At 34.7% G+C, this 23,362-nt stretch overlaps 1 protein-coding gene across 23 annotated transcripts in view; it reads left to right on the top strand.

The window, feature by feature from the left end:
• Cac (calcium voltage-gated channel subunit cacophony) overlaps positions 1-23,362 on the top strand; it is a 144,782-nt gene that overhangs the window by 51,836 nt on the left and 69,584 nt on the right. The window contains exons 1-2 of one of the 23 annotated variants that reach the window (XM_070309179.1): positions 14,415-14,851; positions 16,399-16,496. The exons of 16 other annotated variants lie outside the window; for them this stretch is intronic. The gene's annotated coding sequence lies outside the window, so the exon portion shown is untranslated. Of the gene's footprint in view, positions 1-14,414; positions 15,287-15,506; positions 16,497-23,362 lie in introns of those variants that run through there. 6 more of the 23 variants (XM_070309172.1, XM_070309157.1, XM_070309162.1 and 3 more) reach the window with 6 other exon arrangements.

The following is a 23,362-nucleotide window of genomic DNA, read 5'->3' as shown; positions in this document are numbered from 1 at the left end:
TGGCAAGCAAAAAAAATTCGAGAAGGAATGTATTTAATAAGCTTGAATCAAAGCCAGGAAAACACGAGTATCGTAAAATAATTTTGAGAAAGAAAAGAGAATTAGTTTCGGTTTCTAAAAAATTTCCAATTTATAATTAATTAAATAAAAATCGTTAGATAATATGGATCGTTTTCACCTATATTTCTCGACGAGAGTATAACACAAATCATATATTTAAACGAATAATTGCAGCACGTGATATGTGTAAGAGGACTGTATAATGTCAATTATAATAGCCATTAGTAGTGATTTTTACTCGTATTCCAAACAGCGATCGTCGAACGGCTGAAATACCATCGATGCCAATAGCGTAGTTGATGTCATCGGCATGTCTCTGAAATGACGTTACATTTAAGCTAACTAGTAGTCAGATACAGCATATACATAGCATACATATCTACCTATGGTACATTATCCCGTATACATAGTGACTTTCGACCTTTAACGTAAGTTCGACGAGGATGTTGGATGAGCATGTAGCGAGGATGGACATGTCCTACTCGTTACACGCTGGAGTTGTTTCAATTTGTAAAATATTGTTGAAAACAAACTCGCGGCGTTAATAACGATAACGCGACAACGTTAATAAAGATGATGAGAAATGAGCAACACGTAGAAAGATATCAACTCAACCGTTTAATTCAAATTTTTTATTTTCTTTTATTTTATAAAAACAATAAAGAAACGGGTAATTATAAGCTTTTATTATCTCCAATTAAAGAGTATAATGGAGAATACGATAGAATATAATAAACAATATTATAAAAATCATAAAAATTAATCTTAGAAGGGATTGTTTTTTAAACTTCTTACACAGTTAAATTTATCAATTAGCAAAAAACAGATTTTAATTTAATTGATCAATATATATGTCCTACTTACGTATAGATGTTTATTTTAAAAGAGTCCATGCGTGACATTGTTAAAGCGAAAGGATTAAAAACAACAATCGCTACTCTTTACATTTCTTTCATCCTTTGACTAATCGGATCGCGCGATCGAAACAATGTCAATTATTAAATAACGAGTATTGTATAATATTGCTTATCCATCACGAATTGCCTTTTCATAGTTTATTAAGATACTCTTAATGCTAAAGGCTAAATTAATTATACTCGTTGACCTGTCTTGTTCAAAGCTATTTCAAACAGCAATCACAGGCGATCATCTAAGGGAAAAAGCCTGATGTATATATATATAAATATATATACACACCTATATGTATTAAGTCATAAAGAGAGACCTATTTTTTTGTTTCCTTTTTTGGGGAGATTAACTTTTTCTTATAATCGAATGCACTTGAAAAAACACGGAAAAAAAATGATATTTTTTTAAATATCTTTTATCATTTTAATTGTTAAATTTTAGCGATTATCTATTGAGTATTTTATTTACGTGTAATATATATATATATATATATATATATATATATATATATATATATCTTACTTCATTTTATTTTATTTCCGAAAAAATTAATCATATTTGTTTTTTACTTAGATGCTCCTTTTTATTTAGCTCTATAATCGACATATTTTCTATTGAAAAGTTATCGTTACTGCAATTTGTTTAAACAAGAGTAAAACATTTTATATCTTTTTTTTATGCCTTATTCATTTATAATATGGATTCTTCAGAAGTGACGTTTGATGTGTGAATTAATTGCATCTGCTTAATTAACGCCGTGTAACTGCCTTGTAATTCTTTCATTTAGGTCTGAGATAGAAGGGAATTCTACCGTCCATGCGTTTTATCTATTTTTGTGTATTCTCTCGGTCGACTCATTTCACTGAAGTAATGTGATCAAAACAAAGATATTCTATAAATATGATTACATCTCGCGTATATGTATATTTACACAGGCTATCATAAAACAATCGCTATTACATATATTTTAATCAGAGAGATACTAGGATTTACAAGTTAAGAATAGCGAAAAAAAAATTTCTCCAAATATTAAAAAAAAGAGGCTTAAAAATTTCAATAATAGTTATTAGTTAAAAGCTCATTTCAAATTGTTTCCATATATAAAGATATGTAATATAATAGCATGCAAATATGTTTAAAAAAATTTTTTTGCATTTCATATATTTAGTAGTGGAATATTAACGAACGCGCGTACAAAATCCGTCATTCCACTTCTTGTCACACTTTCGCGATGCACTTCAGTATTCTGTTCTTCAAAGGTTTCTGGTCCCTTTAATTCTGCTCTATAGTACTCTATAGAATAATCTCGTTACTTCGCCTTTGGCGGCAGAAGGGTTAAAGGCGTAGAAGCGCGACGTGAGTGTATAAAAAGTCGCGCTTTTGTGCGCGTACAATGTGGTATAAAATTATCCAAAGTCGCCCTAGTGACAACGATGTATCTTCAGCCTCCGCAACACCTACATGCCTGTTAACGTTCTGGTTAGACGGGAACGGAGGAGAAATGAGGATGGCCGTATTAGAACAAGGGAGGATGGTAACAGACAGTCGAGACGAGTTCGACGTCCCACATTCTGTCTAACCTTTACTAGTCGATCTCTTCCAGCTTTCTCTTGCTTTTCTTATCTATTTCTTTTCAACCTCTCTTGGTCTTCGTGTCCTGCAAATAGTGTCCCCGTGGGAATATTATAGCGATTAACTTCCTTTATCCATCTTGGCTAAATATCATAATCATATATCTCTATTGTTCAGTTTTAATTAAAACAAATTAAATTACTGTCGCAAAATGTAATAGATTATTATTATTTTATTTAAATCAACTAGCCTACAAATAAAAGTAATTTTTTCTACAATATAATTGAATTTATTAAAAAATATTTTATTGTAAGATTAAAGAGAGATAGATCTTGAATGAGATGATCTTTTGAAAATTATTTTTTAAAAGAAAACTATTATATAAAGTAAATCAATATTGCGCAAATTTGATGTATTTGTTCAGATTTCAATCGGACGATTTTATCGGAAAACGAAGATCCGCCTTAATTGCAAGCATAGTGCACCCCGTTGCATTTATTGTCTCCTCGAGATATGATCTAAGAGGGAGGAAGAACGAAAATGGGATGCGAACGAGGAAAATGCAGAATGAACAATGCGGTCGCGATGATAAGGCGGCCCTTAACCCTTTCGCGCCTAATGGCTTAGATATCAGGTCATCCTCCTCTTTCTAGCAAGTCGTGTTCCTTTTCTTAGCGAAATATGGTATATTTAAAATTGCTCATCGTACTTTGGAAATTCGCCAAAAAGAGTAATCCCATTAAATTTAATAGAAAATAATAAGTATCATAAATTATATTATCAATCATGAGATACAAAGCTAAATAGAGAAATGATTTTTTTTTTACTATAACTTTGAGAAAAATTTTTAAAATGTTTAATATCAAAATTATATAATCAATTAATAACAATAATTGTATAACTAATAATAATAAAATAAAATATATATATATAATATACCAATTATTAATTATAATACTTATAATTAAATGTATATTAATGGATTATATAATTACAGAAAAATTAAAACTCTGCAATGGTTAATATTATTAAGATGCCGTTAATTAATTATATAGCCCAGAAAATATAAGTAGAGTACTATGTACAGTCCTCGCATATTAATTGCAGCGTACATTATTATTCTCTTTGTAATGTGGAGTAATTGCGTAATAAAATGATATTCTCCGTGAATTCGAAGTAATCGATCAACCAATTCCTCATACGCAATTCTTTCGGGAGTATCTCACTTTTTCTCTTTAGCTTGGATAGAGAAAAATAAAATAATATTAACAAACGATAAATAATCGTATATGGATAATATATGTACTAGCGCTACTCTGACCGAAGAAGGTGATATTGATTATAGAATTCTATATAAATAACCGCGGCTTACAAATGCAAAAAGGTAAAATATTATATGTTGCAAATATTGTCGCAAATTGATAAGAATGCTTTGTTTCATATTTTATGATTTACATTATACTATAAAGCAATCTTTATAGCTTTCCATTTTACAACGTTTGCAACACACATATGTAACGAACTCAATTTCATTATATGTTATAAAGAAGACTATTTCTTTATATTTAATACCGATATCGATATATTTTCTTTCGATATCTATTTTATTTCCCATGAAATCTTAAAGTAGATTAAGCATTGCTCCAGCTGACAGGTAACAAAAATGAAGATTGTTTCTTCTATCCCTCTTTTTGCTCGAATTTCGTCCTCGATTTCCAGTTTACTGGTCTGATTTTACCTTCGTATACGAAAAAGTGCAGGAATCGCGGTAATTAAGATAATTGGGGTAATAATTCCTGGCCGAGAGCGACGTCACGCGATACCGATGCTGATAATCATATTATATGCAGGGTGTGCCAGATTTGCCGTACTTTACTTTATTTTTACGGACATCTTGAAATAATAATACGAGATTGTGAGAGAGAAATGTCACTAATAATTCTTCACTTCTTTATGTATGTAGTTCAATATTATCAATGATACATACGAACAACAAAATTTTATATGTATTCTTTTGCAAATATCTCACATAATTTTAATATTTTATTTAATATAATTTTCATACTCTTTTTTTTCTCTTTTCAATCGCAAAGACAGTGATGTTAAAAGATTGAACAAGAGATGTAAATGCTTTGATTGTGCATCAATTAAAGAATTTACATCCTTTTATGTCAAAGCTATCTTGCATTATATTTAATTATCGCGATTTAATTATCTACTTTAAATAATGTTTCCCGAGAAGATAGGTCAATCTAATTTTAGTTGCAACATATTCTCTCTTCTCTTCTATAGAGATTTTATTCTGCTGCAGTATATAAAAAGATTTTTTTAGTATTTATCGCAAATCTTCCGTATAAATGTATATTTGCAAGTACTATTGTGGTGCTTATTTTGTTGTTAAATGGAGTGTATATCATCCTTTAGTTTGAACTTTCGATGTGTGTATAGTTCGTTTGCAAAGGATATTGGACACGCAAGAGCGTACAATTTTCAAAAAGGGCAGAAAACAAATATGAACAAACGTAATATGTTGTACGCAACGCCGATGCTTTATAGATTCTAAGTACTCGCACACGATACTCGCGCTAGAATCGTTTCTACCAAAATAATTGGATTTGGTACCTTTGGGGACAAGCACCATTTCCGGTTCTGCCTGAATGCACGAGGGAAAGGATCCGCATCATTTGAAATGACCTTATGGAGGTGTATTACGGAGGAGTTACTACGCGAAAACTTGAAATCCCGACGAACAGGAATTAGTAATCGATATTCCTATAAACATTGAGCGTCATGTTTGATGACGTATTAATCAATTTGCGTCGCTCAATTTATGCCTCTGATAATATGATAATAAGATATGTAACAATCACGTCTCTCCATTTCTCTCTCTCTCTCTCTCTCTCTCTCTCTCTCTCTCTCTCTCTTATCGCGTTATTTGAGAAAAATTCATTCTTTGAATTGACTATGGATAGTAAAAGAAAGATTTATCGTCAAGATAGCTTTTTGAAAAAATTGCAGATATCTTTATAAATATTTAAATAATAATGTACTTGTGTAAGAAATTTTCCCGAGAAGTAGTTATAGCTAATCGGATATATCTCTAGATATTCTCGTTATATATTTATGGTAAATAATTTGAAAAGAGAGAGATTTGAAGAGAAAGAGATATCTTCGCGAGAAATATCGATAATAACGATAATTCCAATTAAACATAATTAATTAATTAAAGAAATTTTTCTTGATCTATTTTAAACGTATTTATGTAAATTTAATTTTTCCGAAAATGTGTCAATTACATTCGCACAAATATATTTAATGTTAATCTTTTAGTTTACCTCTTTCTCTCTCTCTCTCTCTCTCTCTCTCTAGTAATTCTTAAATAATCGTCTCACGAGAAATATCGCGTAGTTGCATGACTATTAATAAATATTGTTTTTGACAATAAATAAAAGGAACGCTGCAATTCCATGGAAAGAGGATTAATATTCAGAGCATTCTCGCACGCGAAACTTCGTTATCGATACTCTCACGTTCAACAATATTCGCGCCGGTAGTATTCACCCTTGACGTGCGATACCGGGGTTGATAAAAGCTGGACGGGTGACAGCTGCTCGTAAAAGAGACCAAGTGCATTTTACAACGCTGAGTTGAGGGCGAGTTAAAGGCTTCGTTGACATCAATAGCGCAAGCATAACAAGAGTTAGTCTGTTAACATGTACCGTTAATCGCGAATTAGCTTGCGGATAATCCTAATTGTTAACTTGATCTCTTATCGCTTACATAATTAACGAATATAATTAATTTTCGGCGATTCTGTAATTATCGATCATATTCATGATTTCTAAAATTAGCATGCAATAATCTTTCGCGCTTTAATATTTGGTATTGACAAGAGGAAACGTAATTATTATTAATTATATTATAATAAATGGATATTAATATTTGCTATAAAATTAATCTATTATATATATATATATATATATATATATATATATAATTTATGTAAGACTTAATTATATTTAATTTAGAAAAATTCTTTTAAAAACGCGACTGTTGTTAAAAATAATCAGCAAATATTATATTTTTTTTTTAAACATGCAATATCAAAGACCAATCCTTTTTAGGATCTTCATATTTTATTCAAATCCAGGATCAACGAAACGCAATGGTATCATTGCATGATCCGAAATGTCACCGGAGGCGGTTCATCTCTCACGCAAACTGGTATGGGGGTTCGTAAGTTATGGGAGGGTTGCAGCTGAAAGAGAAAGAATGAGGAAGAACGCACACACACATACAGAGGGTTCTCATGCTGGGGATGCGAATAACGGGAGGGTGAAAAAGACGAGAGAGGGAAAACGGAGGGCGAAATCTAGGTCGCCCTGCGCCGCGTGCGGCTCGAAAACTCGGTCAAGTTTTCTGCACCTGCAGGTCGAATGCTGGGACATTCGTGGCAGCCCTCATTGTTGTGATTGTCGCTTTTCGATTCTCAATTTTTCATCTCTTGTCTCCCCCGATTGTCGCTTTCGTCTGTATGCTTGTCCGATCGGAAATCATTGCAAAAGGGATGGCGGAAATTGTTTTACATAGAACGAAGGACGTTTTACAAACTCTAAAAGCATACTACATTTGAAGAGATCGTTTGGAAATCTTTTTCATTTTAAAATGCAATAGACGTTGTAAAGAAACGTGATGTAAAACTTTGCTACTTTGTTATGCCATCTCTGGATAATTCGCGAGAAAAAAAAATGTCTAAGATTTTATATCGTACCGCAGATTTAATTATACAGAATTATTAATTTTGCTTCTAACAAGAAAGAGAACGATATTTTAAGAAGTTGAGATAATATTACCCATGAGAATTATTACATCGTGAAAATTACATAGATTAAACTATCAGTAATTCAACTATACAATTTTCCGAAGTTTTAGTGAAAAGAAAGAAAATTTTGTGCTCCGATTCAAAGTTTTAAATCTAATATTTCTATTGAAATCTTGTTATCGTACGTATATATTGATGTAGACGATAATTCTTAATGCAACCTTGTTACAGTAAAGTTATATATTTGCAACGTATGTATAAATATTTGTTATACCAAAGTTACTAAAATTTTTTATACGCACTTGTTATAACAGCACTGAACGGCCAGAGCAAGTATCAAAAATAATAAAATTTTTTTAGCATTGTATTTATGTCTCGACAATTTTTTCCTATGTATTCACGTGCTCGGTAGAATGATAGCAATGGCGGTTAATAATATCAAATTGAAAATATCAAATTAAATTAAAGAAAGCGGCTATTATATTCGTTTAAAACCTTGAAAAATGAATACATTTTCTAGATTTTTTTTCCAACATCATTTTTACACCGTGCATGAAAACATAAATCTGCAAATATTCGCATAACTATAAACAAAATTGTTTTAAGCTAAAAATTTTTATTTAAGTAATTAATATTATTGTACTAATATCATAAAAAAAAAAAAAGTTTTTATCAAATCGTTGCGCTGCAAAAAATCTAGAAAATATATTCATTTTTCGAAGGTTCAAGCGAATAAGCCTCCTTAATGGATATTAGGGACATTAAAGAAGGATCTTTTTCATGGTACGAAGGAAAAATAGATCGATAAGAGAGTGCAAATATGTAATGATTCCTAACTTTCCTTTTTTTCTACAAATATCAATTGGATTGATAACGTTGACATCGTGTTTCGCGATGCCACCGGATCGGTTTCCCGCAGATTCCCGTCTTTGATAACTATGGATATAGCGAACATTCCGAGAAAAATACGTCAGATTTCTCTCGTGGATAAATTATTCAACGGATTTCGAACGGAGAAAATCATGTGAAAACACTAGATTGATCCAAAAAATTATATGCTATCGCAAAAAATTTTAATGAGAAAGAGATTGAGATGGGGAGCAAAAAATAATATATGTCGAGCAATGTATATTATTGTATTAGATATTACGCTGTTTAATGTTGCTGCCTTATTTCTATCAATATGCAAAATAATATAAAATATATTTTTATGATGCATTAACTGTGTAATATATCATGTATTGTCATTTTTACGAAACGATACGAATAAACCAGTATTGATGCGGATATATAGAATAAGAAATTGAGAAAGTAGAAGATGAAGATATATAGTCTGACTGTTATTCAATCGAAATTTCAAAACATAACCGGGACGAGACAGACATGAGAAATGGACTAGAATGCAGACATCGAGAAGTATAAGAGCAGAATAGGATAGACAGGATATGGAAGCTATGGTAGATATGAAGATATGGTATATGAGATATACAAATAGCTGAAAGTAGCGGAATAGCGAAATTTTTAAAAGAAAAAGATTTAAATATGCCAACGAGAAGAAAGGAAATTGGTATCGCGCGAAGAGCAAGAAGAGCGGATGTGTAGATTGCGTGGAATTAAAGCGGAGGTCACGGCATGGAATTGTGTTTAAATGGCGAAATTGGAAAGGTAGTAAAGATTAGATGATAATGGAGCGGAAGAAAATTGGGAAGAGAAACCTCGTAAAAAAAAAAAAAAAAAAAAGTGTCGAGAAGAGAAGAATGTTTAAGAAGGAGATAAAACTAAAGTAAAAATACACGGAAAGAGGAGAAACAAGAAAGTATTATAAAATATACATCGAAATACAGTACAATAATAATAAATACATTTTTTATTATTACAGGAAAAATAATCAACATTTTTGTGTTATACATATATTTGAGATTGAAAATTTTGATGGTTATGAATCATCATTATGATTGAAATAAATACATATATATTTTTTAATATTCTCTTGCACACAACTTTATTGAAAATAGCTTTCGTATAATTTGTAGCTGTTGTATTTATTTTGCAAGGTCGAATTATATTGGCCTGTAGGAAAATCTCTATATAACTATGTAACGGTATGTACTCTTGAGCTATAAATTGACTCGTTCAAACGATCGGCATCGAAAATCAATGAACATTCGGCGCGTCAAACATCGTCAATTTTAATATGCGGGGGCACATTGACGTGGACCCGTTCCATGACGATAAGTCGAGCGAAATTGAGAGAAAGTTTGTATATTAGGTTGGCGAAAATTATGGCAATTATTCGGTATAAAAACTAATTTAATCTATTGCTCAATAAGTTCTAAAAGCTATTCATAATGAGAGAGTAACGTTACAATATTTGTCCGTTCCAAAGTGAGTTAAAATAGTTTCATTAATTACTGTTAATTAGCATATGATAAAAACATTAATTGAAATTTTATACACACATAGACGAGAGATAATAAAAAAGAAATCGTAAACTTATGAGAGATACCGATCTTTTGTTCGGTACTCAAAGCTTTCGAAACTTTTCTTACTTCCATCGATGTAATATTGCTGCGACTTGTAATATCTGAAAATTATTGGCGCGCTCATTGTTGTCGACGATCCGTTGTCAATAATAAATAATGGCGCGCGTGTATGTGTGCAGGGTAGACAATAATCTCGCGTTTACTGGAACGTAAAATCTGACGAGCGTGCGCATCGGAGAGAAGTGGAGACGGCACAAGGCAATATTTTTCCTCGGAGGAATGCGACCCGGCAAATCGATTTTCCGCGAATGAACTTTAAAGTACGTGGCGAGGGTGCCGAATTCTCGCCTCGGCAAATGGCTCGTAACTCCGGTATCAACGCGACAGGTTTCCGGTTTCGCAGGCGGAAGGAACGAGCCTCGCGAGGGAAAAGAATCGTCGATACGTCCGTAATGATTTAACGCCCTCGGCATGGCCGAGCAAGATGTATGTGTATGTGTAAAGAGATATGAAAGAAATTAAATACAAATTAATTTCAAGACATTTCTATCAAATATTGTAAAAAGATAGTTAATTTCGAAGAAAGGTAATATACGAAGATTATATTAAGAAAATGAATAATTCTCTTGCTTTTAGCCATTTAGAACAATCGTTAAGAGTGCGTTATACGAAGAGAAACCTTCAAATGCTACGATAGCATCGATAACAGAACTGACTCGACTTTCTCTCGTTTCCCTGGGAACATCATTTACGAGATATACCTTTCTTTCGCTTTCAGCTACTCAACCGTCAAAACTGAATCGTGCAAACTCATCCGCACGATAACGCAATCGGCCGCGGGATGAGACGATGGGACCGTTGCAGGTGGAGAAGGCAGGGAAGCGACGAGCGGGAGGAAGAAATAGGGTGCCGAGAGTGATCGGACGAAGGGATGGGATTGGCAGGGGGTTGGTTGGTTGGTTGGTCGGTCGGTCGGTCGGTCGGTCGGTCGGTCGGTTGGTCGTACGTATCGCATCAGGGTGCATGCACCGGGGAGGGGTAGGCCCCGGCTGGCGGGTGTCACGGAGTGCGCTGACCTACTGTTCCACATTCGTGCGCCGCGCGCACAGCAGCCTTCCCGAACTTCGTGGGAATCGGAGGGGAGGTGGAGAAGCATGGAGCCTGGGGGGGGTGGGAGGGGGAAAGAAGTGCGGGGGTGGATGAGAGGACGGGGGACGAACCCAGAAACCCAGAACGCCGCCGTCGCCGTCGCCGTCGTCGTCGCCGTCGCCGTCGCCGTCGTCGTCGCCCCTACCCCTGACAATCCCTCCCCCCCTTTTATCCCTCTGTTTACCCTCTCATCTTTGTCCGCGGGCACCCCAGATTTAAAGCCGATTCCTTTATACTCCATCGCGACGCGGATTCTCTCGCTCTCGTTATGTATATATCTACGTGCTCGTTATTTGGGGATAGAGAGGGATGGAGAAAGAGAGAAAGAGAGAGAGAGAGAGAGAGAGAGAAGGGAGGAAGGGAGAAGAGGGAGAAGAGGGAGAGAATCCCCGAAACAGTGACCGATCGGTTTCGGTGATTCTACGAATACAAAAGAACGAAGTCAATCGGTGTTTTGTTACAGGGAGTGTTATTTCAAGGAATGTTCAATGGAATGCCTTGTATTTTGCGATTATATGACGTAATAACGAGTTACGATTAACGATGCTATTATGCCGTTATTTCGCGTAATTAGATTGGGGATTTGTGATTCATATTACGCATTTAACGCTAAATGCGATCCTTTTAATTTTCATCATTACATGACATTGTTTGCTTGTTTCATAGAGATAATTGAACTTAAAATTAAACGATTTATTTAAGATCCAATATTGCATGCCATTGACAAAGGATTTTCATCGAATTTTCGTCCAAGAATAAAATTAATTTGAAACTTATCAAAGAATCTGAAAGGAAGTTGATCAGAGCAACTTTATAAACGAACTCTTGACCATATATACATACATATATGGTTTAGAATTGCTCGCAACTTTTGATGGAAATGGCAAAGCACACATATACACAACACACACACACACACACACGCACATTCGTAACTAAAGCTCATTTGCAACATGGCAACCAAATATTCTAAGTCCTTGTTGATCCAACATTGTCCATGCGATAGCAGAATTGTGAAAATCCTTTTTAAGACAATATACTTGAAAATCAAATTTATCAGAATAAATGCATTTAAAAAAAATATCTTTTCTCAGACAATAATCACATATATATTCTATCAAATAATATTTTATTCATATTTTTTATTAATTCTTCATAATAAATAATGTTTAAAAGAAAATTTTTAATAATTAATTCTTAATATATATTCTTTTAATAATTAGGTTTATACACTTTTAATCACGCTTAATAAATATTAATAAAATAATTAAATCTCTCTTACACTAAAGAATAAATGAATTTTTCACAAATATAATTTTGTAAGAAATATTCGATATATGAAAACATCTTCTCACGAAGCTCGCTCAACGTCCAATTAATTAAGTTCTATATGAATAAATTATGGCGATGCGGACGATGAGATTTCCGGCTGCCGCGCGTGGACTTCCGGTTATCTTTCTACGGGATGTCGAGAGAACGGTCATCAGATAACGGAGGTGCCGGAACTTATCGCGGCCGTTTAGCGGCGTCGCGACCCAGGCCGTTACCTCGTTTCGTACGAGGCAATGCCAATTAACGATCCTCGCGTATTAAGAACGTTGAACCATCCCTTTTCACGGCGCATTTTTATCCCATCGTATTCTGCCGCTCCCGATTATCCTAACGATCGCTTGATCGTCTCGACAATCTCGATACGATCGCGCGATCCTGATGAATTTCCCGAGTGAAATCGTGGAGATCGGGGTCCGAAGCTCGCAACGTACGCGAGTGCAGCGTGAATAAGCCCATCCCTACTGTCGGAAGGTAAGAAGGCGCATGCACCGGCAACCCCCGGCGGTATCGGTTCGACGCACACAAACGAGAGCGAAAGCACACGCATGCTCGCGAATTTACATGTATACCGGTGCGTTTGGGCTCGCGAACGGTGACACCTGGTGGTTTCTCGTCAGAGAACAAGATTACAAGTCAAACTTCGAAAAAGCCCGCCAATTAAACTCACTAAACGTATAGATAAATGGAAATCAAAACTATCAGAGAGGAAGGGTATATTTTTATACTGCTCGAGTAAAAAAGTATCCTGCGTTGCACGATGATAACTTGCTCAAAAGTCAATTAAGTGGAAGAAAACTTTATCAAGTAATATTTATAATGTTTGCTTATCTCATTTTATCATAACAATATGGAAAATACATTACAATCTGTAGAAAATTCTTTCTTTATTTCCCAAGAAATTTTATAATACGTCTGTCATAATGTCTTCTAGCTTTCTAAGCTTGAGTTTTGTATGCGCATTTTAATAATTTTAATGTCTAAAATAATATAATTTCTTTACAATATATAATTATGAATTAAGGTAATTTGTATACAAATTGAAAATCGCTGTATAGACGTTAGATTATGTCAGCCCAATTTAAATTATTTTAATATTTATATTTTAATTTAGTAAAATAATATTTCTTTTATGCAATGTTTTATATTGTAATTTAAATTATTATATTCAAACTTCTCGAATGTTTATCGCCATCGATTTTGCTATAAACGTTAATATAATTTGTTTTGTTGTGTGTATTACAAGCTTTTAGATACTTATATTGCTTCCAACATAATATCTCGTAGTTCGTTTGTGTTTTCATGATCAAGAACATACAGAAAAACTTATCTCACTACCGATTAACTTAACACAATCTGAGGTAGTAATGGCGATATTTAATCCGCAATGAACTCAACAAATATTTTCTAATATGTTTTTAGAAACTGATTAATGAATGTTCTTAGAAATTATTGGCACTCAAATATTTATGTATAATGAATTATCCTGTGTGTGTGATTTAAATAATATTTAAAATATATAAATAGTTTCTCTCTCTATCTATCCATCTGTCTACTTGTCTTTACGTATTTTATCAACTGTTATTTGAAATATATAAATAATATCTGTGCATCACGAATTATTATTTAATAGATAAAGTATTATTTAATATAATACAAATATAATAATTATTTATAATATTACTTAATACTATAATTATTCATAATTAATTTAATACAATAAACTAATTTGAATGTAACAGTAAGGCAATGAGATTCACAAGGAAAAAAAAATAATTTTATATATACGAGCATCACGCTGAAATGTAATAGAACCATTCGAGACACGCTTTGAAAGCAACCACAGGGTATCGCTTTAAGAAAGTTCGGTCCTGGTGCTCTTCGAATGGGGGTTAATACGTAAGCGTAACGGAGAGGGACTTACACACCGGAGTGTAAGTGAGCGCAAGCTCGACCAGTAGAAAGAGACATTCAGTAGAAGGTCAGACGAAGAGAGAACGAACATCGTGCAGGCGAAAAAGACAAGGAGAATATTATACCAAGGGATGAAAACTGGTAGAGGGAAAGGGACGACAATTCCTAGAAAGAAGCGAGCGAAGCTCACTCTGTGCGACGAGGACAAGCTTATTGCGCGTCGTTGGAGCGAGCGAGAAGATAACTTGGGCAGCGGGGAGACCGCGTCAGTACGACGAAAGGAGATGGGTCCGGTGATAGTTAGATGGTCGCGAGAGAGATAACGATATTCAGATGGTGGCCAAAGTTATCGGCGAGGAAAACAGACATCGTCGGCGCGACAAGGATGAGTGAACGGGCGAAGGATGGGCGGATGGCAAGCGACTCGGTAGTGGAAACGCCGAGGACATGGAGGGTGAGGAGAGATGCGAGGGGATGGCGGTGAGGGTATGACGGTGAGGGCCGAGAGAGTGAGTATGCGAGAACGGTGGTCGAGTGGTGGTGGAAGAGCGAGGGAGCGTAGTCGAGCGACCGTCCCGCTGTGGCCACGAGCTTCGACGCTCGGGGAACGTAGGTAGTGTGTGAACTTCCGGCCGAGTGAAGCGGACAGGGGTTGTTGTAGTTATAGGGAAGGTGCCGTTGAAGTTGAAGTAGAAGACGATCGCGTGGTAAAGACGAAACGTAGAGAATACCGAGCGAGAGAAACAGAAGGAAGGAGAAAGGGAAGAAGTGACGCCAGGTGTGTGGAAGAGGCAGAAGGAAAAAAAAAAAAGAAGGAAGAACAAGAGTAGTTAGTGTGGTTGCGCTCGTACGATAAACGGGCCCATTCACTCTCGTTCTCCTCGTATTCGGATCGTGCTTTCGGTACCGCTGCCGAAAGCTACCTGCGCGGAGTTGACTCGCAGAGGGGTAATTCTCTCTCTCTTGCTCGCGAGGGTGTACCGCGCCTCGGCAAGGAAAAAAAAAAGAAGGAGAAGAGAAAACGCACTTTCGTGAACGTCGAGCTCTCGTAAGAAAGAGAAAGCATTGAGCTCATTAGCTCTCTCCTCAATCAATCTCGCGAATCTCGCCTCGGCCTCTCGCCGTTCGATTCCCTCTCTCTTTCTTTCTACCTTTCTCTCTCTCTCTCTCTCTCTCTTTCTATCTATCTCTCTTTCTACCTATCTCTTCTTTCTATCTTTCTGTCTCTGTCTCTCGTCCTCCCGTTAATGCCATCGGGACCGTGACAGTCACCGAAGTGTTTGTTATGCGACGGTGGTACAGTGGCGGTTGACGACGACGACGACGACGAAGAGGAGGAAGAAGAAGACGAGCGCCCGCCGTCGAGGAGGACGTGGACGGGGAGGAGGCGGAAGAGGAGAGAAGGAGAAGGAGGAAGAGAAGGAGGAAGACGGGAAAGAGGAGGACGAGAACGCGGCACAGGAGGCAAAGCAGCTAGCCGTTCCTCGCCGTTGCGAGAGGAGCCGCCGAGAGTGTGCTCTGGTGCGTCGCAGGGAGGGAGGAAGAGGGGAGGGAGGCTCGAAAGGGAGAAAAGACGACGTCGACGACGAGGAAAAAGGAGAGGAAGAAGAGAGGCGGCGGACGAGGAAGTGGAAGACGAGGAAGAAGAAAAGGAAGATAGTGGCTGCCGGTGGTTGTGGTGCCCGCTCCGAAAAATCTGAGAGAGTTCAGGGCTCGGGAGAGAGGATCCCCCCTCTCTTCACTCTTCTCTCTCTCTCTCTTTCTCTCTCTCTTTCTTTCTCTCGCTCATTCTGTCTGTCCCTTCTCTTTCCCACTTGTTCAATCATTCTCTCTTACTCTCATTCTTCCATTCCTGTTATCTCCTCTCTTGGAGAGTATCGTTAGTTGTCGTGAAACAAGAAAATAATTCGGGTGAAAAAGAAGAAGCGTAGAGAGAGGAAAGAAAGAAAGGGGTGCAAAAGGTGCTGCGTTGGTGTTATTTTCCCCTCCCCGTTTCCACCCCTCCCTCGTCTGCCCGCACCCCTCGCCGGTGTTTCGAAGAAGGGGGGTTGGTTTATAGTGCACGTCGATCGCCGGGGTGCTGTCGTGAGTGTGTAGTGTGCAGTTCGCCAATTCGTCTTTGTATCTATTCTTTTCTTTTTTTTTTTCATTTCTGTAAAGTGGTGCGACAAGTACGAAGAAGAGGGGATCGCCACCGGGGCAGAGGCTCGAACGCATGTAGGAACATGGCCGCATCCAGCCCCTGCCTCCCTCTAGAGGTGAGTTCAGCGAAACGGAGCGGATATTTGTCCCTATCTCTTTCTCGCTTCTTTTTGCTTCTCATTGTTCTGCTTTAAATTTTGCATTCCATTTTGAGATGCCCGTTTAATGAACTCGTCCGATTCGCGAAATCCAATTAAACAAATCCATCCGTGGTAACGTCAACGAGCCCCGTCTGTTCGTCACCTCGTTGGCTGGGATCTCTCGGCCATCACGGTGGCCACGTTTGGGTTAAAGGCTGACCTTTAAGCTAGTTTCACACAACACATAATATTAGACATCGGTATAAATTCTGTTTTTATATTAGTTTCATGCTATTCGCAAAGTCATTCATAATTTATCTGTCGTGATACTGATCTAATTATATTGAAATAATATACGATAATATTTCATGGCAACGTTTTTCGATCAGCAATGACGTATGATGTTTTATGATTTGATTACAACGTCACAGTCGCGTGTTATTCGGAGATTTCCTTTCTCAAATAAATAATATAATTATAATTGCGCGTTGGAAATCTCAATTTCGCGTTTCATTTTCTTTTCTATATTTATTTGAAATTCAATATTCATATAGTTATTGACTTATATGCAAGCGGATTTACTGTATATATATATATCAATAAAATAATTATAGTTCTATGTAGTGACTTTTATTCGAAGCAATATGCTTATAATGTAACAGCTCTATAGAACGATGATAATATGCGTGAAACCGGCTTTATCATCTACCATATTAACTTACGCGTGCTCTTTGACGCGATTGGCTTTCTTAACGATTGGATACACGCACTACGAGGGCGACACAGTGCTCTCATCCTCATTTTCAGGTATTTGGTCCTAGTAATAATCAACATTAATCCGATCCGGCATGAAATCGTCACATTGCGATAATGTGAATAATTTTAAACATTCCTTACAATTCTTACAGCTAAACAAATTAATTAGAATAAAATAAAATAATTTTTTCAACACGTGCTAAGGACAATATAAAATTAAAAGTTGAATTAAACAAATACATGGTAAAAATTTTGGTTTTTAAATAACAATATAAAAATTTTTTTTTATGGGAATAATATACAAAATTTATAATAAGAATTGGGGGGGGGGGGCACGTATGCTGTAGCAACACATTATTATAAGATACATGATACTATTCATATAAAAAAATCTTTTGTTTTTAATTTTCTGGAAATGATATTACAGCATATAATCATTTTTGAAGGGATGATAGTTACTTATCTAAATTGTTAGAATAAATTATTGTTTAGGCATATTGTGCTAAACGGAGGAAATATTATCCTTAAATAGAGCTGCTTCCATGGATAGTTAATAATTCCTTTTTCACCTTAACTCTCATACTATGGTCCAAACTTTGGTAATTGACAATTAAATGCGTGTTTGTGCTAATATGACGTTTCCAAGTTCTGCATTTACATAATAGAATAATTTGTTCTAATATTTCTTGCTCACATCTTTACGATTTAATGCAGAAATATGCGATTCTTAAGAGCCGTTCTACTAGTACACGTTATTCAATTACGCAAATACGAAACTTTGAAAACTTACCACCGATATTCAATCATCAACGTCGTCGAAATTCGAATTTTAGTCGATTACGTTGAAAGAGTGTAAATAGCTGTAAATTATATTATATTTCGGGAAAATTTATTTAGGTTTTTACTTAAGTGATTTAATATATTTAGATATCAGTTCACTTTTTTGCCTTTCTGTTATATATTCGATGCTGTATTATTTCTCTCATTTAGTTATTCTTTAGCATTTATCTTTATTATCATCGTACACATTTTGCGTTTTTATCCGGAGTAAAAAATCTAAAGTTTTTCTTCTCGTTTTACTCTCTCCGTCCTATATTTATTTATAATTTATTTTCTTTATATATTTTCGATAATGTTATTATCGCGTTATTATTAGTCAACTGAGAAAAGTGGAAAGAATGATTTTAAAATGAAGTGAATAATTTTTTCTTTCTCTCTATCTTTCTATCTTCTTAAACTAAATGCATTTCTGATTTTATCCATACTACCGCGCTTTTAACATGTCAACTATTGAAATTTTTTGTCATTTTTGTCAATAAAACAGTTAAATGAAGCAGTTAAACATTACGGAACACTTCTCGAGGGGATTTATAAAAGATATGAAAGTATCCTTTCGGTGCGATATTTCTCTTTGATGCGCTTTATCTCACATTGTTCTTCGTGAATTTTCTTTGTTTTCTTCGTTCTCCGTGACTTTCTAGATTCTAAAACCTTATTTCCATATTTTAAAAAAAAATTTTTGTTTGAACTTGCAAGAGAAATTTATTTTTGTTTGAATCTTGAAATTTGTTCAAATTTTCAAAAATTTCTGTAAAGGACATGCACACACAACATTAAAAAATTAATATTTTTAATATCTAACATGTGTTTAAGAAAAATTAAATTTTAATCGTTATATTTATAGTCATAGTCTCCGAAAAGTATTTATAAGTGTCGTTTCCAGATTTACTTAACACGAGTAAGGAGAATGCTCTTAATGCGTGATCATGATCGCAATTCATGAGAGTAATTCTTTTCAATACGACGTTTTATAAGAGGCGTAGACAAAAAAAAATTTGCTGGAGACAAAGGTAGAGAAGGAGAGAAAGAGAAAGAGATAGATAGAAAAAGCTAGAGAAAGCATAGATTAATTCTTAGTAAGATTCCCGTAAGCCAATTCGTTTTATACGATGAGTCATCTTGAACGGAGAAACATACATAAATTGAGTCGTGTGTGTTGAGCGAAGAATTCAAGGTAACAATGACGCAAAGCATTGTTAGAAATTTGAAAAACATCTATATATTAATAGGAAAAACTAATAAAATTACATATATTTCCATATCTCATTTAATAAAACGTTATATTAAAGTTAAATTGTGTGGCAGTAGATACAGTCAATAATGATCAGCCAGGCAGTAAAAAAGTGCTGGTAAATCACTGGTCATAAAAAAAATTATATTTTTTTCACTAATTTAATCTTTCTTTTCTAATAAAAAAACATACAAATATCAAGTTTAATAATAATCAAATTAACAATAATTATTTGATATAATATATTTTATAATGTAAAATAAAAAAATATATTTCTTTCTAAGATTGTTCTCTCGATAATTCTATCCGATATCCTTTTCGGGAAAAATTTTGAACAACGTAAAAAATTAATAATATTTATAGCAACTTTGTCTTTAATAAGTGGACAAGTCTGGAAGGAGAAAGCATTTTATTGTGCTAGTTATTTCAATTTTTTTTAACGAACAAGAATTTTCCAAGACCATATATAGGATACTGTTTCGTTTTAAATTTTTGTTTTAAATCTTTAATTAACGTAATAGGGAGTTAATATATTTCATATAAAGAGTAATTCTCTATACAACGCAAATTGATCTTCGAGTTATTATCATTCCTTTTTTAATACCGGGTGGGAATTTGTTTTACGTGTATTTATCGCTTTCATTAAAACAGTAGGTCACGACGTGCTATAGATCGTTTGCGTGTATTTCACGAAATAGTCCAGTTTTTGCGCTCTTGACAGAGATATTTACGTGTGCGTCCTAACGACACATTTAATCTGTTATCATGCTATTCGCAGATGTTGCTAACTTGAATAATTCGCCTATCTCTATTTGAATGAGAGTCTTTGGCATTCGCGTAATTTTATAATTTCTCCAATTTTATTTCAATTCTTAAGATCAACGACGTAATTAAATATTATTTTCAAACATTTTTCTTTATAGATATCAATGATATTTTATTTCAATAACTAAAGTACTATGCGTCATTATGATCTATGTGTAGTGAAATCAACGAATCTTCGAATTTTGCGCGCGCGCTACAAAGAATGAAACCTTACAAATTTAATCCTTTTGGCCGTGATGATGGCACATATCACCATAATAGTATTAAAGGTTTTTAGCTTAATGAAAATAAGTAGATTAATTTTACATCAGAGTTGCCGCGTATGTAAACACGTAAATTAAACTATAACTCTCTTATCTATGATCTGTCATTCTTGTTTTATTTTTGAATGTATGGGAAACTTTGTAGTCTCACTCTTTTTTTTATTGATATTTACTTTTTTTGTCGGCCTTACCTTCATATATCAATTTCAAAAGGTCGAAAGAGTTTAGGATTCGGCTGATGATTTCAAGTGACATTTTATCTCGATTCTTGATACTTCCAAACTTTGAAATAAATTTTTTATAAACTCTCTAATGTTATATGTTATAAGAGAACATAAAGTTATTTCTTTTATAATATAATATTATATATTAGATAGCTTTATTAATATGCTTTTAACTAGATTACTTAAATTTTGTTCACACATATTTATCAAAACTTGACTGACTATTTTATCACGTGTCCTATTTTATTTTTATATACTTTTTTATTAGTCTAGCATGTTGTATATTTGGTTAGCTTTATTATAACAATTGATTACGTAAAATTTTAATTTTCACTCAATTTTACTCGGACTAATTTATTAGACATCAGCTGGCTCTATTGTCATGTAAACGCCGGTCTTATGTAACTTTCAATTGAATGATGGCCCGGATCGTGCCGGCCGATCGTTTCTTGTCTCGCGTAATAGCGTTCCCTCGTGTACCATCCGGTTTTCTCGATCAGATCGATCGGTCCCTCGGCTCGCGCGGACTCAAGAATCATCGCGTCCGCGAAGGCAGCCAATTGCTCGCGAGCGAGCGAATGTTAGAGACGAGATTAAAAGGCGACGCGCCACGTCACAACGCTCGCGAACGCGACAAATCAATTTCTGGCGCACCGACCGACCCGCTTTTAGCGTGTCCCCGCGATTCAATAATTTCCACGTCATAATTCTCACCGATAAGGAAAACGTGAATGCGCAAAAGCGCGATGCTAGACTCTATCGACATTTTTTTTTTTTTTCAATCATGCATTCTTTTTATATTTTTATTTAAATCTTTAAAGACAATATATTAGACAAAACTTTGTCGAAGATATTAATAATAGTGATGATATCCATTAATGATATTTTTGTCTATATAGTATGGAGGTTAATAAAATAATTGCGATATAATATGTAAATAACGATTTTAATTTTACAAAGTACAAACTTATCGCAATTTATTGAGGATACCTTAAAATCTGATGATATAGTTAAGTGATGTAAAAATATTCCTTTTTACATCTTGAGATCAAATAATTTCATCTATAGCAACGATGAACTAGCGGTGTCTAAAATATATATTACGCATTCTTCGAGACGCGTTTATCGATGTAAATCACGATCGTTCAGGCTCTCTGTTGGTTTTACGGAGTTGGCAAGCGTGGGGGTAGGTAGATAAGCGCCACGTGTGAGGAGCTTACGAGGGATGAATTTTCAGTTGGCAGGCCCGACCTCCCTCTGTAGGCTAGGACGACGACCAGAGCTGGCTACAAATACAGCAGCACCCTGAATTTTTAATTCCATCCATCCGACCCTCTTTTTAACTCGAGTAAAGTTTATATTTTTTAAAAAATTACTCAGACATCAGTTTAATAAGAATGGTTTCTCAAGAAAATTCTCGATTGATATTCAAGATTAATTTTAGGTCTTGCCAAAAATTACCTTTTACATTTTATTGTACTAACATTTTAATATTGAAATAAATTAATGACCTAATTTTTTTTACATATTTTTTTATATAAACTTTTTTAAATATTATTTTATATTAACAGAGTAAATATTATTTTTAATATAAAAGCTTTTTTTCTATATAAATGAAAAATCTACGAAAATATAACAGCATAATGTCATGATAATAAAAAAAGTTAATGATGAAATGAAAAAGCACAGGTGAAATATGCTCTCGTTTAGAACCCCCAAAGAACTGATGTTCATCCCGATTGTCTCTAAATCCGATACTGATGACGGCGACGGCGGCGTCGTCGGTGGTAACAACAACGACGACGTCGATGGAATCGCGATGGTGGACGTTGTTCGTGACAGGGGTGGTGGAAATGGCGGTGGATGGATAGAAGGGAGGGAGATGAGTCGCTCGATGGGGCAACGAGGGGCTAAGAGGACGAAAGGGCGGCACATGAATGAACGATCAATAGATATATAGTTACTTGCTTGCTCTACCGGGTACCTACCTTCAGCAAGGGGCAGTTGATACAGACTTTCTGATAATAGGCGCATCTCTATCGATGTCAAATATAAATTTTTTTTTTTTATTCGATATTATATGAAACACACATAAAATTATTTTATAAGAAATATTTACAATAATTGACACAAAATAAAAATAGACATGTTTCCTGCGACTTTTTAAATAATTATATTTATTTTAAGAATATAAAACACACAAACGTATTTCTGCTTATTTTAAGAAATCTAGGACGAATACACATAGAGCTTCTAGAAGACATACAATTGTGCGATTAAACATATAGTGTGCAGAGCAAGTTTCTTGGGATCTCTTGACAGTATATTGTCAACTAATATAGCACGATTTAAAAACAATTTGTTAACAGATAAATTAAAATAGCGATAAAATATTGTAACATTGAAGTAGCAATTGTTCTTCTTAGACTCATGAAAATATGGTGTAATTTTTTGCAATCATTATATAAAGTACTTCTTACAGTATTTCTTATCTCCTATTTTAAGTAGACACGATCTGATTCACATTCTAGATACTTTTTCACAATATTGCCATAGTTATTACAACATATCAATGTTTCTTGCATGTAAAAGTACTTTTTTCTATTATTTATTCATGTCTATCATTTTTTTAAATTCATTCACTTACAGAATGCTTCCGTACATGAAAGAAGACGTATTTTACTGACATGACAACGACATGAA

The sequence above is a fragment of the Polyergus mexicanus genome, unplaced genomic scaffold, assembly GCF_030449975.1.
Source record: "Polyergus mexicanus isolate NDT 795.1 unplaced genomic scaffold, iyPolMexi1.0 SCAF_2, whole genome shotgun sequence".
Classification (NCBI taxonomy): domain Eukaryota; kingdom Metazoa; phylum Arthropoda; class Insecta; order Hymenoptera; family Formicidae; genus Polyergus; species Polyergus mexicanus.
Note: the sequence above shows the minus strand (reverse complement) of the source record. Positions and strands in the feature narration are given on the sequence as shown.